Here is a 25626-nt window from a genome sequence, read left to right as displayed (position 1 = left end):
GAAATCCCGGTGTTGTCCGTGGAGATGCTGATTAAATATGACTGCTCTGAAACGTTTGCCTGCCTTGGGGGAGACGGGGGGGGGGGGGGAAGAGGAGGGCGGGCGGGGGCGGGGGTGGGGGGGTGTGAGAGAAAGGAGCTGGGCAGGTTTGCACTTGAAAGGAGTGAATGAACATCCTCTCATGTCTTAATCTGCAACAGTTAGGGATTTACAGTTGGAGCTAATGCCATTAAATGGCTGATCCAGCCAGAAGAAAGGGTTCATGGGATGTCTGACATGACACCGCCGCTACAGCGCCGGTATTACTCAGCCACACCTTTATTTGCTCGCCCGTCTTTACAAATGGAAGCAGGCGTCGGGAGCTGGGAATTAAGAAGATTGGTTTTTTTCTTCTCTTTCTTCTCTCGGCTGAAAACATTTGAATGCTTGTAAGTACAGTGTTTACCGTTCAGCACGTTGCACAAGCCTCGCCGGCTCCGCCGCTTGCACCCCCCCACCCACCCACCCCCACCCACCCATATTTTGGGGAAGAACATGTTGATCTTGACAGGGGTGAATAGGTGAGGAAAAATTTGCATTTCGTTACAAAGCACGCACCGTCCCCCCCCCCCCCCCCCCCCCCCGAGCGTTATTATCTTTTGAACATAATGGCGGAGTTGAACGCCGGCCCGTTGCCGGGTTTCGCCTCTCCCGGTGTTTTGTCGTCGCGCACGCAGCCGCCGTTTGTGTGCAACGCTGAAGCGGTAGGGGTGTTACCCGTTCGGCAGCCAAAAAGCCTGATGTTTTCATCAGTGATCACCTGAAATAAGCTCTCAGGCGTTCTCATTTTGTGCCGTACACGGTTTCTTCATCGCCCTTTCAAAGCTGACAATTAGCAGCTTAGAGCCGGGCACCCCCCCCCCCCCCACACAGCCTCCTCCCTCTGCTTCCCCTCTCTGTTCTCTCTTGTTTACTTGGGAGGGTGGAGGAGTGAGAGAGAGAGAGAGAGAGACGGGTGGGTGGAGTGATGGTGGGGGGTGTGTGTGTGTGTGTGTGGTTTGGACACCGCAGACTATCAACACAGTTTCACATTCACCTGCCGCTCGGCACCTAGGCTGTCCGAACCTTCTGCCACGCGCCGGCACACAACAAAGGGCGCGTTTAGTTCAGAAACAGTTGAGAAAGGGAGAGGCCTTCGGGCGTGGTGTCACCGGTGAATCCGCTCCAAAGACACGCCCGCCCCCCGTGTGCGCCCGTACCCCGCGTGCGGACCCGTGCACGCACCCAAACACGGACGGCCCCCTTTACTATTTCGCGAATCCCTGTCCGCTCGCCGGCTCCCTCGCTTGTACTCGGCCGCTAACGAGCCGGATGAAAGACACCTTCGCCCTTTGTTTGTCTTGCTGCGGCTACTGTAGTTGCCGGTTGTGCGGCACAGAGAGCGCCTGCGGCTTTAGTGGAGGAGGTTGTGAGGCGCTGAGACGCGGCGCGCCGAGGCTCAATACACAAACCCCACCTCTCTCCGGGTTCCCCTCTGTGGTAAACCTGATCAGAACGATCCGGAGACAGGAAGACCGGCACCGCATACACACACACACACAACACAACACATAGTCGTGTCCGGGTGGCGTGGCGGTCTGTTCCGTTGCCTACCAACACGGGGATCGCCGGTTCGAATCCCCGCGTTACCTCCGGCTTGGTCGGGGCGTCCCTACAGACACAATTGGCCCTGTCTGCGGGTGGGGAGCCGGATGTGGGTACATGTCCCGGTCGCTGCACTAGCGCCTCCTCTGGTCGGTCGAGGCGCCTGTTCAGGGGGGAGGGGGAACCGGGGGGGAGTAGCGTGATCCTCCCACGCGCTACGTCCCCCAGTGAAACTCCTCACTGTCAGGTGAAAAGAAGCGGCAGGCGACTCCACATGTATGGGAGGCAGCATGTGGTAGTCCGCAGGCCCTCCCCAGATGGGCAGAGGGGGCGGAGCAGCCACCGGTACGGCTTGGAGGAGTGGGGTAATTGGCCAGACACAACTGGGGAGGACGGGGGGGGGGGGGGGGGCAGGTAATCATGTCGGCAGAGTAGGCCACGTGATTTTACGGTGCAGGTAGTTCCTGTGTAGCCATCAGTAGCAGTGTCCGGTGCGCTATGGGAGGAGGGAGTTTCGAAGCCAGTGTGGGATTCTCCCACATGTCCATGTAACTACTGAACTGCTCACAGAAAACAGGCTTTACTATAAATGTTTGGTAGAAAGGAAGTAACTGTAGTGTAACTGCACCCTACACCGTGCAATAGTTTTGGGTTTTTTTTTACAAAATGCGATTAGATCTCTGAGCTCCAATGAGGAGGCTTTGTGTCCTATCTACATTTGCATAATTCACCTGACCGAGATGGCTCAGATACTGGAGTCAAGAGAACCCTCGTTTCTGACGGAGATGATGATAGCACAAATTTCCATACGGCCGAGACAGCCAGCCCGCGACAACACAATCGCAGGGGATTCCTGTAAGCTTAAGGAGGGCACACTCCACACTCCCACCCGCGGCCTGACCTCATGCCTGGGCAGGGCTGGGGGGGGGGGGGGGGGGTCACACTCAGTTCGGCTGCGGCTTTGTGTCGACAGCACCCGTACGGCGTTCACAGGCCGCGGTACAAAACACAGAGGAGGAAACGGGGAGGTCTGCGATTTTCCCTCTGAGTCAAACAGGAAGAGGAAACTGTGAGTGCAAAGGAGGGCGAGAACGAGAGGGTGGGTTTGTTCCCTTAGATGTGGCGTCCGAACTCAAGGATACTGTGCTGCGGTGCGGGTGCGGCGCGGGTGCGGCGCAGGCTAAAATCCAACTGTTTTCCCAAGGCTGGTGAAAACATAGGTGGTCTGGGGTTGGGGTGTCCTTAGCTACTGGCCGTCTTGCCCTGCCTCGGCCAGCCTGGGGGGATATGGGGCAACACCACCATGATGTTGGCGGAGGTGTGGAGGTGTTTTGTTTTTCTTCTTCATGTGATAAGAGCAATAGTGACACGTAGAAATACTCCAGACGAGCTAGTTTCCTCCCCGCACTTTTGATCGACTGCTTGTCGGTCTCAGCCACACTGAGACGGCACTGAAGCAGCCACCAAGTGCCCTAATTAGCTCACTTCAGCATGTTAGTCTGCCCCGGCTGCCCCTGTTTGTGTTACTGATGAAACGCCGAATGACGCTTTTTTTTCACCCTGCGTCACGTTTTCTCCAGGGTAAGAAACAGTCGATTTGTATCGTTTCTTTCATTCCTGTTATTGCAGGGTTGTGTTTTTTTTTGGGGGTTTTTTGCGCCGGGGTATGATTATATATTTTCCCTGCTGATTCAGTTTAAGAGAGGCGGCAGTCGTGCTGTTTTGTTTGGCTCATAGGGCAACTGCCAAGTACCCAACCACAGGCCCCCACCACTGTGAGCTGTAACTAGCAGATAATTGAATGCGGCCATAGTAGGAAATACTCCGGCCGCTTGGGTTGCGTGCGCTTGTTGCCGTGTGTTTGTGCTGACTCGAACACAGGCATTCATTTCATCCTATCCTTCACCGCCGAATAACTTCACGTCGAGGGCCACAGTTACTTCCCTCGTCTGGGAGGGGAGAGGGTCCGGCTTGCCTGCCAAAGCCTCGTTTTCCTGCCTCACTGAGCCCATACCCAAGTCAGTGTGATGGCTTTTAGAGCAGCTGAGCCACGCTGCCCCCCGTCCACCGGCTGCACATGTATGTGAGCCTCAGAAGAAGAAAGTCCCCCATAACGGTTATAGCTGTCGCAGTGGAATACGGACCACCTGGGTATGGCGTGGTCATGCTGCTCAGTCATGGAATTCTCCTTTCTTTGATTTATTCCCCCTCTTTATCGCCTCCCCCTGTCCTTTTTTTATTGCACTCCATTTCTTTTTCTTGGTGTCATTCTGTCTCTCTCTCTCTCTCTCTGCTTTATTGCTCTTTCTTGGGCATATATCGGTGTCGCTGTCTCTCTCTCTCTCGCTGTCTCTCTGCTTCTCGCTGGGATCTGGTCTCAGCCTCCCTAGATCCCCCCCCCCCCAACAATCAAACGGATGCTAATTTAAATCATCTCGCCAGCAAGGATTCATCTTTGATCAAGCTTAAGGTTCAGTTAGCAACGCCCGGATTTAGCATTCAGAGAGGGAGAGACCCCGCGCTTGGGATCTCGGTCTGGGGACCGAGGCGGCGCAGGAGGCGCCGCTGATATATACATAAAGCTCCATTGGCCATTATGTATTTACTCTGCAGTGGGAGACAGGGTCCTAAAGCCCTCGCGGTTTCGCCCTAGTTGGCAGTTACAGGATCCGCTGTCAGAGCTTTGCAGGAATTACTATGCAGTTCACACTTGAGCTGGATTTAGACGAGCCCCGCTTTGAATTTCAATGTTGTTTTTTTTTTGTTCCCCTTAAGACCTACTTATGTGCATGCCAGTGTGTGTGATTATATCAATGACATGCATTCCACAGACCCGGGCCTCTCAGCTGAGCGACGCTATCAAGATGTAGTACAAGGAAAATACTGACGGACAGCTGTGGAGAACTGAGAGGCCACATGCACCAATGTCCCAGAGGTTGCTGTCAGAACAATATGGATGGCCCTCCTATCCGTCCGCCACGTCTTCATCAGTTCAGGTTAAAAACCCCAGCGCCTTTGGGTCTGTGGGATCGAATGTGTAGTTTTTGTTCTCAGGTGCAGCGGTCTAGTAGTAGTATAGTAGCTCTTTATTTAGCCACCGATGACAGGCTCCGAGCAGCTGCTGCAGCCAGGAGTGTTTCCAAGAGTCCTATCCATCAGCTTCCGTACGTCGCCTCTGCACCTCGTTCTCCTCCATGACTGCTCGGCTTCCCCCGGCTCGCCAAAAAGGGCAGTAGGCTCAGCTCGGAGATGCAGCAGGTGTAATGATGATAGGAAACAGAGGAAGGTGAAGAGAGATGACGGGGGAGGGTGCGGGAAGGAAACGATACGTGCCGGGCTTGTGATAGCCTGTAGCAGCGTCCAAGGCTTTTTCAAACCGGCTGTAAGAGCATTAAAAAAAGAGTCCACGGGGCCATTTCCATCTCTCCTCCTGTCCCTGTGACGGCGAACACAGGAAGAACAGACCTCTTCCGCTCTTCTCTCTCCTCTCTATTCGCCATGCATCATCTCAGCGGTGGAAAATAATCCTCAAACAAGCCCTGCCACCATCTCGCGCATATTACACTCAACCTTCACAGCTGAAGTGAATAATACAAGGCTTTGCTATTTCTCCGTCGACACACTATTTTTCATCGCGGGCCTTCTAGGTCACCATGACATTCCCTCCTCCCACCTCGCTGCTTCACCCACACTCTCCGAGCCCGCCATAAGCAGGTGGGGTGGAATCGTGCCACGTGTAATGAATGCGCCCCGCGCTAAGCTATACATGCATGTATCCCGTGGCAGGTTATATGTCACCGTTGAAAACATTTGCCCTTGCATGAAATTTAAATATTTAGCCGGTTGCTAAATCTTCAGAAATACACATTTTTTCCCCCCTCTTAAAGTGAGCCCATTTTATTATATTTTATGAAGGGCATTTTAGTCACACGCATTCCTGAGCAGAGCTATTGTAAATGCAATAAAGTTATGTAACTGCAAAGAAAAAAAAAGGCATGTTGTAAAGAGGGCAACAAAGGTGCCACTAGTGTGTGTGTGGGGAAGTGCCTGCTGTGCTGATATGCCTACTCCGCTCTTAGGACGTTGGCTCACAGGAAGCCAGCCAGAGCTGATTTTCCACCGTGTCCCAGCCAGTGCTCCATCCGGTGCGGGGTTCACATGGAACTGGCCGGAAGGCATGAATGTGCATTTCAGCGGTGATCCCGTCAGCCAGCCAGCTCGCTGATTGGGCCCCGTCCCATCCAATTCTGTCCCGCTCTAGCATGGCCTGGCAGGAGCTGCCTCTCTGCAGAGGTCAGTCAGGTGAATTTTTATACACCCTGCATACGCAAGGCTGAGCTAATGCTTACTGCAGCTCTCACTGCTGTTTTATTATTCATTTTCATTGCCAGACCTAGTTGGACTTGCATACAAATGCTCGTAATGCAAGTTTTCAGTCTGTAGCTACAGATTTTCAACTTCTTCCACTCAGACTGACACAATTACTAAAATGTTTTAGGAAGGCACATGTCTTTATCTCTCTCTTTCTCATATATATGTTTCTGAAACAGGAATATATGTGTTCAACATGAGTTTTTCCATTTTGCCAGTCATTGATAGGGTATTTAGCACATAGACTGTGGCCTACTTCTGTCTCTGTTCCCTGTTCAATGAACCCTCTAATTTCCTTCATTTATTCATTTGAAAGTTGACTTCCTGATGTTATTCTCACTCAGTGCTCTGCGTAGGATATCAGATGCTAGGGTCCTTTTTTAGGCTTCTACCACTGTGCCACAAGGTTTTACCACCTGAACCAGCCAGCGTGCTGCCTGTTAAACCAGCTAATTGTCCACTCCATGCACAGAGGAGGATCAGTCGCTGGTTCTGTGGTGTAGTGTGCGAACAGCGAGCAAAGCTTTTGCTGAAGTGGAGGATTGTGCTTGCTGGGCATGTAGCTTTCAGTGTGAGTAAGCATCCAGTTTCCCCACCACACGCTGTTATTGCCTCTTATCCAGACGGAGATTGGGCTAAGTAACTAGCCGCGGACTTGATTCTGTGGTGTTTTATCACCTCTGATGAAATTAGAGGATCCTCTTTTGGAGTCAGAGAGAGCGGGAGCGAGGGGTTGAACCCTGTGTGACTGCGATGTAATGGATCTGTGATATGTGCATTACTAGAAAGAGCCTGAATATAGGCCGTGGTGGTCCTCGGGCAGAGTGGTGTGCATCTGACAGACAGAAACACCGTTATGCAAGGGTTGCAGGAGGTCTTTACCACAAACAACACAAACACCCCATTAGCTGTAAAACTGGGGTATAACGCTTGATATGAATCACAAAGAAACACATTCTTAGATTTTTCATTCTGTTTAAAAGTGCAGAATATTTTTAGCTCCTTCACAGTATGTTATGCTTAAGTTTCTTTTAAGATTCCCTTTTAGCCACAACTGTTACTGCGATCAGACCCAGCGATCATAAACACTGTCTGCTCCTTCATGTGAAGTGTTATCTGTGTTATGGTTTCACTCGGGGTGCCCGGTGCTTTATGTCACACACTAGCTCGGCCTTTGAGTGACCCTGTAGCGGGGTTCAGCGGGGAGACAGACGGGGCAGCAGCCAATGTAAGGAAAACATGATGTTTATACAGCAGCCGCTGTGCTCTGTCTGTTGGGGGGGGCAGACTGGGGTTAGATGACTTAACCCTTCACAAGAGCTAGCCCGTCAATAAACCAGCTGCAGCTACTGAAATAGATAATGGACCCTGGGCAGAGTGAGGCTATGGCTGGAGTTTTAGATGTGATGGGATAGGGGTGGTTCAAGATTGCTGGGAGGAAGCAAAGGACCTGCATCCAGCCCAGAATCCAGATTCTGATGAGATAATAAAGAAAGTGGAGTGGAGGGAAGTGGAAGGAGTGTGTGTATGTGGGCATGCATCCATGTGAGTGTGTTGTTGTATGTGTGTGTGTGTGTGTGTGTGTGTCTTCTTCTAGATCACCACCTTCTTGTGGTGGAGAAGCTTGCGTGTACTAATGATCCCAAGAGCTATGCCATCCGGAGCGTGGCTCCTGGTAGGGTCACCCAAAGCGGATAGGTGAAGGGGAGGTTCCAGATGAAGCGCGATCCAACAAAGACCTCAACGGCAGAACTGGCGGAAGATGTCCCCGGGTCACAACGGCAGTGGAGGTGGATGAAGGCTGCAACAGAAGGTGGTCCCCAATCGTCTTGGTTCTCCATGCCATTGGACTCGGGCCACCCCCTGCCAAGGACTGTGTGGTGGCTGCAGGCGCATCAGCCACTCCACATAAAAAGCTGTCACGCGCAGGCGTCCTCCCATTATGTGGCTCCAGGATCAGCCTGTATGCCTACGTGAAGACCCAGGGGGACCAAGAGGGAGAACAATTGGGCTCAACCCCAAGTGACCGCCGATGATATGTGTGTGTGTGCGTGTGCGTGTGTGTGTGTGTGTGTGTGTGTGTGTGTGTGTGTGTGTGTGTGTGGAAAAAAGGAGATGGGAAATATGAAGGAGTGTGGCTAACTAGCCAAGGGAGTCACAGAACACAGGTTGTTTTTCAAGCCCTGTTTCAAGTATTAAATAGGCTGAACACACACTAGCACAAAGACAGAGCTGTTCACACAATACACATACACTCAGATGTGGGTGTTAAGGGGAAAAAAGCTGCACATCAGCTGACTAAAAGCTGGTGCCTCAGAGCCCCAAGTGTTGTCATCATCAGTCCGTCTCATGATGCTAAACTGAACAACAGAACATCAAGCAATTACTCCAAGTCTTTATCAATAGATCCTGGAGAAAAAGCCGTCAACTATCTCGATGTTTATGATCACAGTGAAAAATGCGCCAAATATGCATCTGCCTCTTTCATCGTCTCTGTTTATGACCGTCATTTTAAAGGGATTTATTTTCCTGTGCTCGTTTATTTAACGCTGGTGCCCCTACCGCCCCATTGTGCTCGCCAACTGTCCCAAGATACAGCATGATGGGGAACAGAAATCGCTAATTGGATTGGCAACTGATTGATTTTCACATAGAGAGCTCGTCCAGCAAGCATGGCTGAAGATGCATGGCAGCTATCAGCTAGTGTGTGTGTGTGTGTGTGTGTGTGTGTGTGTGTGTGTGTATCTATTGACAATGGTTGTGCCCCCATTGGTTACTGTTCGGAGCTAGCTGTCATTCCCTGTCAGTGGGTATATAACCAATACACAAAGCAACACATTATATAATCTGTAATCCATCAATCTGTCCAATCTATCAATTTAAAAAAAAAAGAAAGAAGGTGTAGTGATGTATGGTGATACGATCGAGTGGGTCTGAAGGAGCAGCTTAAAGGAAGAGTGGCATCCCGCTAGGTTTCCCGCTGCTGGGTGTTAGCCAGCCGCGAGTAGCCCCCATCCTCCTAGCCAGCATGTGATTACAGAGCTAGCCTGGGCTCTATCATTCTTTTCGCAGATGAAACAGTAGCAAGAGAAATTGAAGGGATTACTTTGACTGGCAGGATTTCTATCATTTTTTTTTCTCCCCCCCAGAATCTCTTATGTAACCGTGTTGGATTTTGGCTGTATTTGATGCCTGCTGAGTGGAATAACAGGTGCCACCCATCTCATTGTGTAATGAGTAGAGAGAGCATACGTTTAGACCAAAATGATACGTGTACAGTCTAGCCTTTTTCTTTTCTTTTTTTTTGTTGTCCATCCTCTTCTCTCCAGATCTCTGTCTCTTTTCCTCCCCTCCCCCTTCCTTCTTTCTCCTTCCGCTAAAGTGTGCCAGTCAGGCTGTGTAAATTTGCTCCAGATAATAGCGGCTATACTGTGCCAGCTTCTGGAGTTGTGGCTGCTGCCGTGGCTGTAATGGCTTGTTACCCAGCTGGAGTAATGAAAGCACAGCTCCCTCTCTCCTGCCTTCCTCCTCTTGTTCTGTCTAAGTCTCTCTCTCGCTCTGTGTCTTGCTTATACACGTACACAAATCGAAAGTATCAACTGTGTAGGTTTCTCTCTCACTCGGAGATCAAAACGGCAAAACAAACCACAACTACCACCCTTAACACTGTCCTTAACACTGACCAAGTGTGTCTGCTCCTGAAGCTGTGTCTTCAGTCCACGTACTCCACATCAAGTTCAAGTACTTTATTTGTCACATGCACAGAAATACAGAGTAAAACATGCAGTGAAATGAAGGGGGGGTACTCCGTCTGTCACTGTGTGAAAAAAGACATAGGCCTAGTATATAGAGATAAAAGACAAAAGATCAGTGCATTCTTAAGTCAAAATAAACAATAAATAAAAAATAAAAACCTAGCTGTCTCAAGTATGTGAAAGGTTGGATATGTTGAGAGTTCTTATGGCCTGTGGATAGAAACTTCTCTTTAGTCTCTCTGTTTTGGCCCTAAGACTACAGATGCGTCTACCAGACCCCAATAGCCTGAACAGTCCGTTGTTAGGGTGAGAAGTGTCGTTCATGATCTTCTTGGCTCTCGTCCTCACCCTTCTGGTGTAAGTGTCCTGCAGGATGGGGAGGGATGTTCTGGTGGTGTGTTCAGAACGCACCACTCTCTGCAGGTCAGCTTGGTCACGGACAGAACAGTTTCCATACCAGGCGGTGATGCAACCTATTAGGACACTCTCCACAGCCAAGGAATAGAATGTCTTCAGGATGGAGGGTGAGACCTCGAATTTCCTCAGCTTTCGGAGGAAGTAGAGCCTCTGTCTGGACTTCTTTAGAGTATGCTGAGTGTGAAGAGTCCAGGTGAGGTCCTCAGCGATGTGTACACCGAGGTATTTAAAGCTGGAGACCCTCTCCACAGGTTCCCCGTTGATCTTTAGTGGGTTGTATCTGTTCCCCTGCTGTTTCCTGAAGTCCACCACCATTTCTTTAGTCTTGCTGACGTTCAGGGTCAGGTTGTTGGACTGGCACCACTGTGTCAGGTCATCTACTTGGTTCAGATAGGCCTGTTTGTTGTGGTTGGAAATCGGGCCTATTACCACTGTTGTCGTCTGCAAATTTGATGATGGAGGTGGAACTGTCCTTGACTTTGCAGTCATGTGTAGATGTTGTATAGCAGAGGGCTCAGCACACAACCCTAAGGAGCACCTGTGTTGAGGATCAATGTTCCGGAGGTTAGGCCGCCCGCCCTAACCACCTGGGGCCGATCACTGAGAAAGTTGTACACCCAATTGCACAATGGGGTGTTGATTCCTAGCGACCTCATCTTCGTGACCAGATTGAGGGGGACTATAGTATTAAATGCTCAACTGTACTCAATGAACAGCATATGTGCGTAGTTCCCTCTCCCCCCCATCCAGGTGGGTTAAGGTGGTGTGAAAGAGGTTGGCGATGGCATCGTCTCTGCACCTGTTGTTTTTATAGACAAACTGCAGGGGGTCGAATGAGCTGGGCAGGGATGAGCAGATGAAATATTTCACCAACCTCACAAAGCCCCTCATCACTACTGACGTCAGGGCCACTGGTCGGTAGTCATTCAGGCATGGTGGACTATTGTTCTTTAGCACAGGGACAATAATGGACCGCTTGAAGCATGAGGGGACGACGGCTTGGGCCAGGGATGTGTTAAAAATGTATGTAAACACTGGTGCTAGCTGGTTAGTTCAGGATTTTAAGACCCGGCCAGGGATCTCGGCCGGCCCTGAAGCTTTCTTGCCATTTACCCCCCCCTAAGGACCCTCCTCACATCGCTCTCAGACGGTGAATGGGGGTTCCCTGCTGTCTGCTGTGGCCATTTGGCTGTTGTTGGTGCCATTGGCCTTGTAGCGTGCATAAAACACGTTCAGTTTGTCAGCTAGGGAGGGATCCACACTCATAGCCGAGCAAGGCTTGTTTTTAAAATCCATAATGACCTGTAGTCCATTCCACATGCGAGTGGAGTCAGCTTCATTAAAGTCGGCTTCCACGTTGTCCTTATAGCGCCGGTTAGCCTCTTTGACTGTCTTCCGCAGGCCATAAGACGCTGCTTTATAATCAGTCATGTCACCAGAAATCAGCCCTGCGTTGTAGGTGATGGTGCGAGCTGTTAATGCCGATCGAACTGCTCTATCAACCCATGGTTTCTGGTTCAGGAAGATCTTAATCTTGACATTCGGAATGATAGCGTTTGTTAGCATAGAGATGTAACTCACTGCTACTTCCATAAACTCACTGACATTAGTCGGGGTCGTGCGGAACATCTCCCAATCGACATACAGGGGGCAGTACTATAGGCAGAAGCATGGATGTGCTATGGGTTCCCCTGTCTCACCTATAGTTGCCAACTTGTGAATGGAGGAAGTGGAAAAGATGGCTTTGATGTCCTATCCAGGGACACCACCTATTGGTTCAGATATATGGACCACACCTGGGTTAAAATTAAATTTCAAGACATACAACATTTCACCGACCACATTAACTCTGTGGACACCCACATCAAGTTTACCAGGGAGAATGTGAAAAACAACAGGTTAGACTTCTTAGACTGTGAAATTGCAGTTGGTGATGGGGGACATTTTGAATGTTGATGTTAACAGTAAATCAACACATACTGATCAGTACTTAAGGTTTGACTCTCATCATCCACTGGAACACAAACTAGGAGTCATCAGGACACCGTACCACCAAGCTGATAATGTCCCCACTGATACAGTGGCCAGGGAACTGGAGAAATCCCACATTAAACAGGCCCTGGTTAAGTATGGTTATCCTAACTGGGCATTTTTCAAACCCAGGAAGACACCTAAACAATGCACCAGCCGATCGAAGAGAGGAGAAGGTCAGCAGCTGCCTAAGCATAAACCAGCGGTGATTTTTGTATGTGGCAGGAGTGTCAGAAAAGCCAAGATGCATATTTTCCAAACACAACATCTCAGTTGCTTTCAAACCCCAAAGCACGCTGCGCCAGAAATTGGTCCACTTCAAGGATTGGGTGCCCCGCCACAAACAGAGCAATATAGTGTACGCTGTTAGGTGCCAGGAGGATTGGTGTGACTTGTACAACGGGGAAATAAAGCAAACTCTGATCAACAGGATGGCACAACACAGAAGAGCTAACGCGTCAGACCAAGACTCTGCAATCTACACCAATCTACAGGCAAGTGGCCACTCTTTCAAGGATGAGGATGTGCACATCCTTGATAGGGAGGAACACTGGTTTGAACAGGGAGTCAAAGAGGCCATCTATGTGAAGAGGAAATGACCATCCCTGAACAGAGGGAGGACTAGGAGTACATTTGTCGACATCTTACAAATGCTGTGATTGCAACCATTCCCCAGTCCTCTGTGAATAGTTCACATGGCCACTGAAACTCTTGCAGCACAGTGGTCCAGTGGGGGCAGCACAGTGGTCCAGTGGTTAGCACTGTTGCCTCACAGCAAGAAGGTCCTGGGTTTGAACCCCAGACCATCCCAGCATCTTTTTGAGAGAGTTCGCTGTTTCATCTGACTAAGGCGAAAAGAAGAAGAAACTTGACGGACAGACCAGACATTTACGAGTGTGTGCGAGGAGCAACGCAGCTGCTTGTTTCCACTGCCATAGCATTGAACGAGGTGACGGAACTCTGCCACCATCTCGCTGCAACGAGGGAACTGGATTCCATCCATTCTTTTTGTTTGCTCGTTTGAGTGAAGCGGCCACTGGGTTTGTGGCCACACTGTACTCCAGCAGCATAACCGGCCTGCAACACATTAATTTGGTGTGTATTGCCGGCATAGATACATTTATATTTTTGAGTTGAGTGATTGATCTGAATTCCCGGTACTAAAAAGATTTGAATTTGGTCTCATTTCATGCTAAGGACATTTGTAACATGTGTTGTACATTGACTGTGTGTTTGGTATTTGCCATTGGGTATTTTCTGTGAGTGATTTAGTGTATGCTTAAGAACTAGGTGTGTTTAAATAAGGTTTAATACCCAGAACAAAGAAAACATTTGTGTTAGAAAGTAAAGAGGGTTTTGCATTTGAAACAACTGAGGGTGAAGCAAAGTAGGTTTCATATTAAAATTATTGTGACTTAAGGTGACATGAAATCTCATATGGAAATTGGTTTCATTATAGACAGCTGATGATTGCTTATGGCATGTAACGGGCTTGAGCTGTCTCATAAAGAATTTACTTGACTGGATTTTATATGTTATTTTTACTCTTATTACAACGAGTAGTGTCTGTGGTAATTTCATAACAAACAATCCAAGTGTGTGTCGGCCCTGTGATGGCCTGGCGGCCTGTCCAGGGTGTCTCCCCGCCTGCCGCCCAATGACTGCTGGGATAGGCTCCAGCACTCCCGCGACCCTGAGAGCAGGATAAGCGGTTTGGATAATGGATGGATATATATATATATTTTTTTTAATAGCTCAAAGTTGTTAAATGGCAGAACAAGCTTGCGTCGTGCTCAATGCACTCATCAGCTGCCTACATGGTTACAGTAAACTTCCTTATTTATACCGGTTGCCTACATTCTTTGTGCGGTGTTCAGTTTCAGGGTAGGGGGACGGGCCAATCTACGGTTAGAACATTGGTACATTTGAACTGGGTGGGGGATGGGCCAAGCTGCGGTTAGAACGTTGATGCATTTGAACTGTCCAATGGGGATAGAGCAGTGTACATTTAAACAAAAATATGGTAGATAGAGAAAATCAATAGCATAAAGACTAAGTATAGATACATGAACAAAATCTTACTTTCACAATTAAATGGGCATACATGAATTCTTGAGCTTTTTTCTACATTGAAGCTTTCATTGCAACATCATGTGGACAATATATATATATATATATATACACACACACACTAAATTGTCCCTAGGTGTGAATGTGTGTCAGCCCTGTGATGGACTGGCGGCCTGTTCACTTTGTCTCCCCGCCTGCCGCCCAATGACTGCTGGGATAGGCTCCAGCATCCCGTGACCCTGAGAGCAAATAAGCGGTTTGGATAATGGATGGATGAATGGAAGTTAAAAAGATCTCAGGGCGCCCCTAAGAGAGAGTTTAGTTAATTTAAGGTTTCATGCCCATCACCGCGGCATGGGGGCGCTACACACACACACACACACACACACACACATATGACGTTTTTTTTAAATTTTATTTATTGCTGTTTATGATTGGGACTACTTTTCCTACCGCCTTCTCTCTCCGCTCCCAAAAGGCAGTGGCACGGCACCGCACGCAGAGAAACAGATGCTGCCTGCCACCAATATTTCCTACTTTTGTGTACGCAAGAAGACTTTTCAAAGTACCGGTACCAGTATTGGGATACTAGCCGTAGTATTAATTGGGATCGGATGGAAAAGAAAACCAGTGGTATCGCCCATCCTTAGAAACAGCCACAAATCGGCAAACACATTAAGTCCCACCGGAAAAGGTGGGCGCCCGTCGTCAAGGATCGTCGCTGATTGGACGTACGAAGTGATTCCGGTGTTACACTGAAATCTGTGCTCCGTCAGATTATGCGACCCTGCTTTTAAAACGCGCTATTTCAGACAGGATACGGCAGTCAAATCGATGCGGTTAAAATTTAGGCATGATATTAGAAATGGTTAAGATTGGGCACTCTGTTGGAGATGGTTCATTTTTGGTGTGGTGAGGATTTTGATTAGTGGGACGGCCGAAATAGCACGTTTTAAAGGCAGGGTCGCATAATCTGAGGGGGTCACAGATTTTGGTGCAACACCGGATCTGTGTTTACCTGCTGCCCTCGCGTCTTCTCCTGGATCGCCACGTTATCGTGGTGGAGAAGCCTGCGTGTACCCATGATCCCAAGAGCTATGCCGTCCGGATCTTGGCTCCTGGTCTGGTCAACCCGAGGCGGATTGGTCAAGGGGGCAAGGTTCCAGACGAAGCGCAATCCAACGTAGAGGTCTATGGCGGAACTGGTGGAAGATGTCTCCGGGTCACGACAGTGAAGGCGGATGAAGGCTGCGACAGAAGGCGGTCCCTCAATCGTCTCGGTTCGCCATAGGGGTGCAACGATTAATCGACGTAGTCGACAAAAATCGATGACAAAATCAGTGCCATCGAATTTAATTGTCGACAATTCGTTGGTTACGTCATCGCGCATGTAAACATCGTTTCGCCGGAGCTGGTGATGGAAGTAGCTAAGGAGCGAGGCGTCTCACTTCATTCCCAACGCCCTTGAGAGTCGCACATGCGCAAAAGCGACCGGGAAAGGAAGCGGAAGCGGCCGCCGCCATTTTGCCGTTTGGTTGCAACGCCAGCGCGTCCTAAAACCTCCAAAGTCTGGGAGCATTGCACCCTCAACCTGGGCAAAGAAGGATTACCTGCAAGGTGCACCTCGCTTATCATGGGAGCGCCTCAGGAATGCACGAACATGTGAAGAGGAGGCACGTTGGACATCTGGACGATGCGGGCGCGCCTCGGTAAGATAGCTAGCTTGTTAGCTAGCTAGTTATTTAGAGACGGGGCTGTCTTGGCTTTTAACATTAACATAAAGCCAGTACAACTCCGTCTATACCTGCGTGCAGGATTCTAAGAGTTCACAAGAGTAATGTCACTCTGCACTTTGCTTGTCCTTGGTTTTAAATGGACAACAATTCAAAGACTTGATTTTTTTTATTTATCTTTTGTATCAGTAGTAGCCTAATGAGCAGCAAAGTTTAATAAAAGATGCATTTTTGAATGAAGTATTCATCTGTATTGTCGTTATGTTAGTTAGCACATGCCTAAAACAACCTCAAGCTAAATCTGAAAGCTGATAGCTAAATAAGAGCTGTTGTTTTGTGCGATTCATTATCTGACTAGGCGATTAATCGTTTCAATAATCGACGACTGTCGACTATCAAAATAGTTGTTAGTTGCAGCACTAGTCCATTGGACTCTGGTGCCCCACTCCCCCCTTGCCAAGGACCATGTGGTGGCTGCAGGCCCATCAGCCACTCCACGTAAAAAGCTGTCACGCGCAGGCGTCCTCCCACTATGCGGCTCCAGGATTGGCCTCTATGCCCGCCTGAAGACCCAAAGGGAGGACGGTCTTACTCGACCCCGAACATGAGCGCTACCGACAATTCAACGTTTGCGATTATCAGAGATTATTTTGACACGGCATACCTATGAGGTGATACTTAATACGCTGTCTACAACACCATCAGTGTGCACACTCTGAAGACACATTTCAAAGAAGCTGGATGTATAGAAGGAAGAATTATTCCCAACTGGCTGAAGTGAGATGTGCCATTCTTCTTCTACAATGAGGGCAATACATCTTACTGTTTGTAATTCCCCTGTCCCGGTTCCTTTGGTGTTCTCCTCTGTGTGGCCATATGAAAGATGCTGTCATTCCCCTTAAACGGATGGACAGTGCGTCCAGTCAGTGACGATCCTTGTCGATAGGCCCCCGCCTTTTCCGGTAGGAGTTAATGTTGTGTTTTCCTATTTGTCGTTGTGATTTGCCCTTCAGGGCCATCGTACACCGCCCCCCCCTGACTTCTTTCCTTTTCTCCCCCTCTCCCGGGTCGCAGGACCTCTATCATCAGCTTGTCTGCCTGCCCCAGCCATGTGGCAGTCCAAATTCAGATTCTGATGAGAGGGATGATAAACAAAGTGGAGTCGAAGGAGTGTGTGTATGTGTGCATGCATATGTGTGAGGGTGTTGTCATCTCTGTGTGTGTGTGTGTGTATGTGTGTGTGTGTGAGTTTGCATGTGGCTACTGACTGTAAATGGAAACCATTTTCATTTGCTCTTCTTTATTAATCTGCCTCAGGGTGTTTTCTGCTACTCAGTTTTCCACACTTCTGGCTGGAGCGAGGACTGAATGACACATATTTCAGCACGCTTTCAGTAGCAATTTGGTGGCGCTCAGCGAGAGATTTGGCATGATTATGTGACAGAAGGCTCGGCTCATTGGGGTTGTGGTCCAATTGGCTGATTGGCAGCTGCACGTTGAGGGTCAGAGTCCGGTTTTGTTTAGGCAGTTGCGGCAGCACACAGATAACCTCTCCGCTGAGTCTGTTGATTAAGAAAGCAAACACCTTGCCGGCCACATGTGCACACAAGACACACACAAGAATGCACACAAGCAAGCTCGCAACCACAAATTCATGGGCAGACACAGAATGACACATACACCCATAAATGCATATATGCATATGTACACGCACACACACACACACACACAAAAACACACACACACACACACACACACACACACACACACACACAAAATACTGCCGCCACCACCACCACCAGAGGTGAAACACTTGTGGTTTTGTGGCGACCTGAATTTGTTTGGGTTGATGTCATCTGTATATTCTTGGCTCAGCTGCCCCCAACAAAGTGGGTCCTCTCCCCATTATGTTCTTGTCTGTGGAGCAATAAAGACGAAGGGTTTATGTAATCTGATTGCGGTGAAGCCACTCCGAGGGAGCCATTTATTCCAGTCTAGTCCACACAGAGCTCACAGTTCACCACTAACTCAGACCAATGTCCCCCTGGCTGTTCTTTGCACCTGCTACCTGCTCTACTGCCCATCTTCTTCACTTCAACAAGTTCCCTTGTCCGCCTCAACAAGTCTTAAATGCACCAACAGAATTGGCCACAACTCAAACATCACATGACTTTGTTAGAAAAATAATTATATAAAATATATACATTTGAGATATGTATATATGTATATATATCAAATATATGTGTATATACATATACACACATATATACTATATATAATTAAAGCACATTCATTCCTTCGCTTTAATTGGTTTTCATGTTAAAGTGAGACATTGGTTGAGTAATTGTGTCCATCTTCTTTTTTCAGAATTTAATTTATTGCAACTACAGATCTAGATTTTATTTTAAATTAAAACAGAAATGCTCCGATAATGGTTTTTTTACAAGGATGATTTTATTAAAATCATCCTTGTAATTAAACTACCTTGGATTCATATGGGGGATCAAATGTTAATGTATACATTTCTATAGTATCTCGCCGGACTGCAAAAGAGTTGCTATAATTCAGTAATGCATGAGACATAGGAATTGTTTTGCACTGCAGGGTAATGCCCTGTATATGTACTAGCAATATTTTATACAATTTGCAACAGAATATGTGTGCATACAACTTTATAGATGTGTCCGCCATCAATAATTCATATTCAAATTGACAGAGGGTGTTTTATATTCCAAATGACCAACTACCAAACCAGTGAGCTATTTCACCTTTGTCGCTCTACATCTCCATGCTTCAACATTACACTTTCATTATACCGCAGTATTGACTTTCAAAGTGACAAGAGTTGTGCCGGTATCACGCTTAAGGAATATTTAAGGCCTTCCTGTTTGATAAAATATGTGTATGGTGTCAATCAAAGAGCCTGATTCCGTTGCGAGCCGTGCGTGAGCTGAGGTGAGCTAGCTCATCCTTTGGCCTCCGGTGACATCCGTCTCTGTTTGTTTTCCTTGCCTTCTGAGGATTCCCTTTCCCCTTCGCCGAGCCCCTTTACAATTTAGATTTATGGAAATGCCTCCTAATAGAAAGCTGCTTCCACAGGATGATAGAAAGCTCTGATAAGACCATACATGGCATAGCTACGGGTAGCGGCACTGCCTGGGAAGATCGTGCCTCCCGATTCAACCTCCAATTTAATTGGAACGGTAACATGGAGGCTGCTGGTTGTGTCGGTGGGTAGATCGGCACAGGGAACGGGAATTATGTACGTGTCTGTCTGTCTGTGTGGGTGTGCATGAGTGCATGCAACGTGCATGCCTCTGAGTTTGGGTGTGGATGTACGCTCTTTCTGGAGTGTGTGCCGCAGTGGGAGAACGTGTCAACATCGGTGTGTGTTTTCAGGTGGTGGTGGCTGTGGCAGACAAAAAGGGAAGAAAAAAAACCCCCAGAAGAGTAACAATACATTCTAATCTCTCTCTGTGTATGTCATAGGTTTAAGGTGTAATGCCAACAAGTGCTTGCTCAAACAGAGCTGGGAGTGTGCGAGGCAGGAAGGGTGCTTCACCAAAGACGGGGTTAAAGGGAAAGATTAGATACATGCGCCTCTGTTTGCATTCAAGGATAAGCAGCGACGCTCACGTCTGATAATTCCTGTGTCATGATGACCTGCTATTTTTTAAAACCTTGCGAAGTAGGAGAGGGGATTTATTAGTCTTTTATAAGCATCCATTGAGGTAATAAGTCTGAGAGGCTGTGGTGGTATTAACTTCTTTGACTGCATCCAATTGCCGCAGTTTAGACAGTGAAACACACTTGGAGCGCCGGCTCCAGGCCACTAGACTCAGATGGTCATGACTAAGTGCATTGATATGGGTCACTAACAAAGATAGTGCCATTAAACACTGGATTTAAAGTGCTCTGCTAGAGTGCCCTTAGAGCACATGCTTAATCATGGACAAGTGCAGATTCATTTGCTGTGTACCGCTAATTTATGCCTCTTTTAGTCATCGCTCAGAGCTTTGCACAGATTGTGTCGAAAGATGAATACAAACAAAAAAGAAAACAGAGGTTGTTTGTGGGATTGTTTCAAGTGAAATTTGCATATGTTTGCCCAAAAGTGGTTGCAGCACTGATTTTATGCTGCTGTTAATTTATAAGTGACACTTGTTCATGACAGACATGAGTACCACAAATACACCGATGAGCCAAAATATTACGACCACCTGCCTAATATGCTGTTTATCCTCCATGTGCCGCCAAAACGGCACAGATCCGCCGAGGCGTGGACTCGTCCAAGACCCCTGAAGGTGTCCGGTGGTATCTGGCACCAAAACATTAGCAGTAGATCCTTCAAGTCCTGTAAGTTGCGAGGTGGAGCCACCGTGGATTGGATTTGTCAGTCCAGCACATCCCATAGATGTGCAATTGGATTGAGATCTGGAGAATTTGGAGGCCAGGGCAACACCTTGAACACGTCATCCTGTTCCTCAAACCATTCCCGAACAGTGTGTGCTGTGTGGTAGGACGCATTATCCTGCTGAAAGAGGCCACCGCCATCAGGGAATACCGTTGTCATGAAGGGGTGTACCTGGTCTGCAATGATGTTTAAGTAGGTGGCACATGTCAAATTGACGTCCACATGAATGACCAGACCCTGCGTTTCCCAGCAGAACATTGCCCAGAGCATCACACTCCCTCCGCTGGCTTGTCGTCTTCCCACAGTGCATCCTGGTGCCGTCACTTCTCCAGGTAAATGGTGCACACATACATGGCACTCCACGTGATCTAGAAGAAAATGGGACTCATCGGACCAGGCGTCCTTCCACTGCTCCTAGGTCCAGTTCAGATGCTTGCCATGCTTTCCCATTGTAGGTACTTTCGACGCTGGGCAGGGGTCATCATGGGCACTCTGACCGGTCTGCTGCTATGCAGCCCCATCCACAGCAGGGTGTGATGCACTGTGTTGTGATACATTCCTCCCGTAACCATCATTAAACATTTCTGTGACTTGTGCCACAGTAGACCTTCTGTTGGTTCGGATCAGACGGGATAGCCTTCATTTCTCTCATGCATCGATGAGCCTTGTGCACCCAACACCCTGTCGCCAGTTTGTAGTTTGTCCCTCCTCGGACTATTGTCGATAGGTACTCACCACTGCTGACCGGGGGAACTCCACAAACCTTGCTGTTTCAGAGATGCTCTGACTCAGTCGTTTGGCCATGACAATTGAGCCCTCGTCAAAGATGCTCAGGTCTTTCCTCCGGCCCATTCCTCCTGCATCCAACACACTGACTACGAGAACTGATTGTTCTCTTACCATCTAATCTACCCAGACCTCGACATGTGCCCTTGTTTGAAGATGATCAACGTTATTCGGTTCACCTAGGAGCGGTCATAATGTTTTGGCTCATCGGTGTATTTCCATCCCTGTATCAGAGCTTATTTGTGCTGTCATTTGAGCTGACACACATTAGTTTGCTGAAATGAATTCTGTCAGAGAGAGAATGCCGCCCTGCCGCCCCCCTGCCGCCCCCCTTACCCACAGCACAGGAAACCAGACCGAGTGTAATGATAGGAGTTACTTAAGGGCCCGCGGTTTCATCGGGTGCTATCCCGCTCCTAGGCTACTTTGTCATTTCCTTGTTTTGACTGAATAATGGAAGGGTGGCAGGATAGATGTGTTGAGTTTTCTTGGAAGAAGACAGATAGAACTGGCAGTAGAGCAGAGAAAGTCATTTCCTATGGAGACAATGGAATGTATAAATATAACTACTCCAACTCCTTGACACGAGACACCAGAGAGTCCTCTCATTATCTCCGCCATGGATGTCAGTTAAGAAAGAAGACTAATGGGCTAACCTCTCTTGCTAATCGCTTTTTTATAGTCTCTTATAGAAAAAAAGACCTCCCTTAAGGGAAAATTAAACCTTCCAATTTTATAATGCAAATGGCCACATGTGCAAAGAGCAAGCTACTTTTAAAAGTGCTTACTCGTCTCGATTAGCTGGTCTTAAATGACTTGTTTGTTAGTTGTTTTTCTTTTGTTTGTTTGTTTGTTGTTTTTACCAAGTTGCCTCTTTGATATTTGTAGCGTATCAGTTTTACGCATGCATTGAGATTTCATGCTTTACATTAATCATCCAGGGAATAACGGATTAATCCAAGGCATGAAATTCCAATCTGTCATTTCCTTTTCCCATCCCGCAACAATGGAATTAGTGCCATAACCGGATTTCGGTTTATGTTCTTTATCTCCTGGTATACAATTGCTGTAAATATGATTTTAGGAGATCAAACACATTTGGCTGCATTGTTAAGAGGCTTAGTATGTGAGGGGGGAAAAAGGGGAAAAAGAGTCGCGAGGCACAAAGGCAAAAGACCTGCTGCCTGTTCCAGGTTGAGTGACATTCAGAGCTGCTCCTCCAAAAGCCCGGGGTCTCTGGAGATGCTCGGCTGGCTGCAGCAGTGTCCTCGAGCTGCTTTGTCCACAACCCCCAGTGTTTGTTCGGGTTGTTTGTCAACGTCTGCTTTTCCTTGCAGCCTTTTTCTCTGCTCTTTTTCTGGTCCTCTCGACTGCTCCCCAGTCTGGAAAGGGCTTCTCTTTCAGAGATAATCTGCCACAATGCAGCTCCCTGTGCTGAGTGTTGGCACCACCGCCGCATCTTGTCCAGTGGCTGTGGGCACCGCCAGCGCTTCAGCGCTGGGACCAGCGACCAGGCGTACTGACAGCATGCAAGCAGCCAGTGGGACCCGTTTGTTTAACAAGAGCTCGGAAGCAGCCTGGCTGAGCGTGCCAATGCATGGCTTTGTGCGCCTGACTATTCATTATGAATGGGAAGTTTTGCAAAAGCGGTCTTTTCCAGGCCATGATCACAACCTCTGTGCATGCTGGAATGCAGTTGTTTTTTCTGTCTCTATTGACTCGCTTCTCTGAGGTTTATTTTCCTCGCGTGCTGGCCAAAGAGATCTCCAGGTGAGCGGCTGACCACAAATCCAACGTCGGTGAGCAACCCCAACCAAACGTCGGCTCTGTGGGCCGCGAAGGATTCGGAAACGAAGAATCGCACCGAATGTGAGATCAGGATATATTTTCGAAAGTTTTTTCATTCGATATAGTCGAGATTTGTTACTCTTGGAGTAGCTGCGTCAGTATATTGACCACAGTCTGCGTGTGTTTTTGCAAATCAAATCTGACTCTCCGTCGTCGGTTGCCGAGCTAACACAACAATGAGTCGAGTGTTGTTGCAGAGGCGAGAGTGATTGTTTAAAGGGAAGCTTGCACAATGCACGAGTTAACTTTTCAGTCGGTGAATTTTATATGCAATTGAAACCTGAGAGCCCGGCCTCTGTGCCAGCTCACCCGCATTAAAGCCGCTGCTGAATACAGTCATAACTTAACATGCACTCGTCTTTATGTCACAAGGTAACTAAGCTTAACCACAAACGGTGACTCGTTACATTTATATGTTAATTTTCTTCCTGGAAACTCCGAGTCCAAATAAACAGTGATAAAGACGTTGCTTTGAGCTGAAGACCACAAAAGAATGAATAAAGGTTGTTCTGCCTTTTGCATCTTTTCCTGGGCTCCATAATGATGAAAAGTCTGTCAAGTGTCACAAAGAGGCGGTCACGCAATCAGCTTTAACAAAGGCTCCGTTCCATCTCCCACCCAAAGCAATATGAACTGCTAACCTTGGAGAAGCCATTTATTTGCACCATTCAGATACTTCTCTTCATCTCTGCAGCTGCTGCCGACGTATGAGAAAGGGGGGTGATGCACATCTTCCTCCTAGGGCTCAGGGGAGGAGCAAGGGAAGAACTGGGTAAAGGAAGATGGATGTAGTAAACATGGTTTACATATATATATACCAGTTTACCACAGGGGAGGATGGTGGTAGTGTTTCTAAACCCCCAAAGGGCAAAAGGCGGTGCAGAGCTCAGGGAAAAAGCTGGCTCGGCAGGAGGCTGATTATACCTCAACAGGGATCTGACTCGGTGTGTGTGTGTGTGTTTTGGCAGGGTGGGTAGTGGGGTAGGAGCTGGCTCTGGCCGCTTCACAGCTCTGGCGCTTTTATGACCATGTTAATAAAGTGCTTCTGGGACGGGGCACCTCCCACACCTCAGCCTGCACACACACCATGAACAGCTTGACTGGGCCTTAGGACCTGTGTTTATGGACCCGTGGATCAATACTCTCCCCTGGAGTCTATATTTAAGTCAGAGTTGAGCATACCCGTTGATCACCGGCGGAGGGGAGGGGCCCCAAGATGGCCATTACCAGATTTTGAATGCGGGCTATAAAAAGGCCGACATGGATCAGGGGGGGGGATTCCTAAATCTGCATCGCAAATCAGAATGGCATTGAACACACGCACTGTGGTTGTATGGATCTAACACTCTCGTGTTGTGTAGCCTTTTATGTTGTGTTATGTTGTCTTCTCTTCTCGTCTCTTCTCTTCTCTTCTCTTCTCTTCTATCTTAACCTATCCCGTCCTATTGTCTGCTGTGCCGCTGCGTTCAGCTCTGCTCTCATCCAAACACGTGTTAATTCAAAGCGCTGTGGTTGATTATTCCAGCCACATCTTTCACCCTTGATTCTCTATGCCCTCGCTGCTGAAAATGCAAATCTGGAGCATGACGAACGATGTAGAGCTGTCTCTGACACGTTCAAGCCCCCGGCGTCCTCATGTCGCTCCCCACTTCACCTTCTCCAGCTCCACAGTAATTACCCTTGTTGGATCGCTACGCCTAATCATACTTGATTTTGGGATGCACTGCTATTGTCTCCACTTGTTAGCCCTTTACACTGTTTGGTTCTGATAGAATACACTGATAATGCCGGGGAAATGAGACACACTCGTGGGCACGCACACTTACTTGGATGTATGCACGCACGCACGCACAGATGGGGTGGTGTTTGGGAGGGAGTTGTGCGCATATCTAATATGGTGGCCTGATTCATTTAAGGATGATCGCTCTGCTGCCGGTGATTAATCCCTCTAGGATCTGATCATGTCAGCAAGAGATAAATAGAATAAAAGGATTAAAAAAAAACCCACAGAAAAAACAACAGCAACGTTCGGGAAAGAATAATTAATAGATTCAGATTCTGTATAACAGCCTCCTTAAAGAGCGGCGAGCGAGAGAAATGGTTTGGTGAAGTGGCTCCCAATTTGTTCTCACTTTGTTCCAGTAATAAGATCCAGGCCTCCCCTTCCAGTGGACGAGATAATTAACTCCTGGGGATAAACTACAGAGAGGGGGCTCTGTCCCTTGATTTATGACACATTGAGAGAGAGCTCTGCAGTCGTGGCTGAGCATAGTTATATAAACTGCAGACTTTGCGTGATGTATACGATCGCAGATAGATAGGAACATGGGGGGTTTGCGGGTTGGTGGATTGAAGAGTGCAAAATCAGAAGTGCATACAGCAGTTATTGCAGAAACAAGACTCGAAGGAATCAAGAGTTAGCTTCCTCATTGGGCATTTTCTATTTTGTTGGCTTATTTAACAGTTGGGAGATCAGCCTCCATTTCTGATGTGATCAAAAGACGTAATTTTCATTACTGATTTCCAAGAGCATGTATGAGTTTGTGTATTATTTTGAATACACATAGTAAGGGCAAAA

General features: G+C 48.1%; 1 protein-coding gene across 1 annotated transcript in view; it reads left to right on the top strand.

The window, feature by feature from the left end:
• LOC130108344 (plexin-A2-like) overlaps positions 1–25626 on the top strand; it is a 73485-nt gene that overhangs the window by 10475 nt on the left and 37384 nt on the right. The window lies entirely within an intron of this gene.

The sequence above is a fragment of the Lampris incognitus genome, chromosome 2 (genome assembly GCF_029633865.1).
Source record: "Lampris incognitus isolate fLamInc1 chromosome 2, fLamInc1.hap2, whole genome shotgun sequence".
Lineage (NCBI taxonomy): Eukaryota > Metazoa > Chordata > Actinopteri > Lampriformes > Lampridae > Lampris > Lampris incognitus.
The sequence above is the reverse complement of the archived record's forward strand: the minus strand, read 5'-3'. Positions and strand labels throughout refer to the sequence as shown.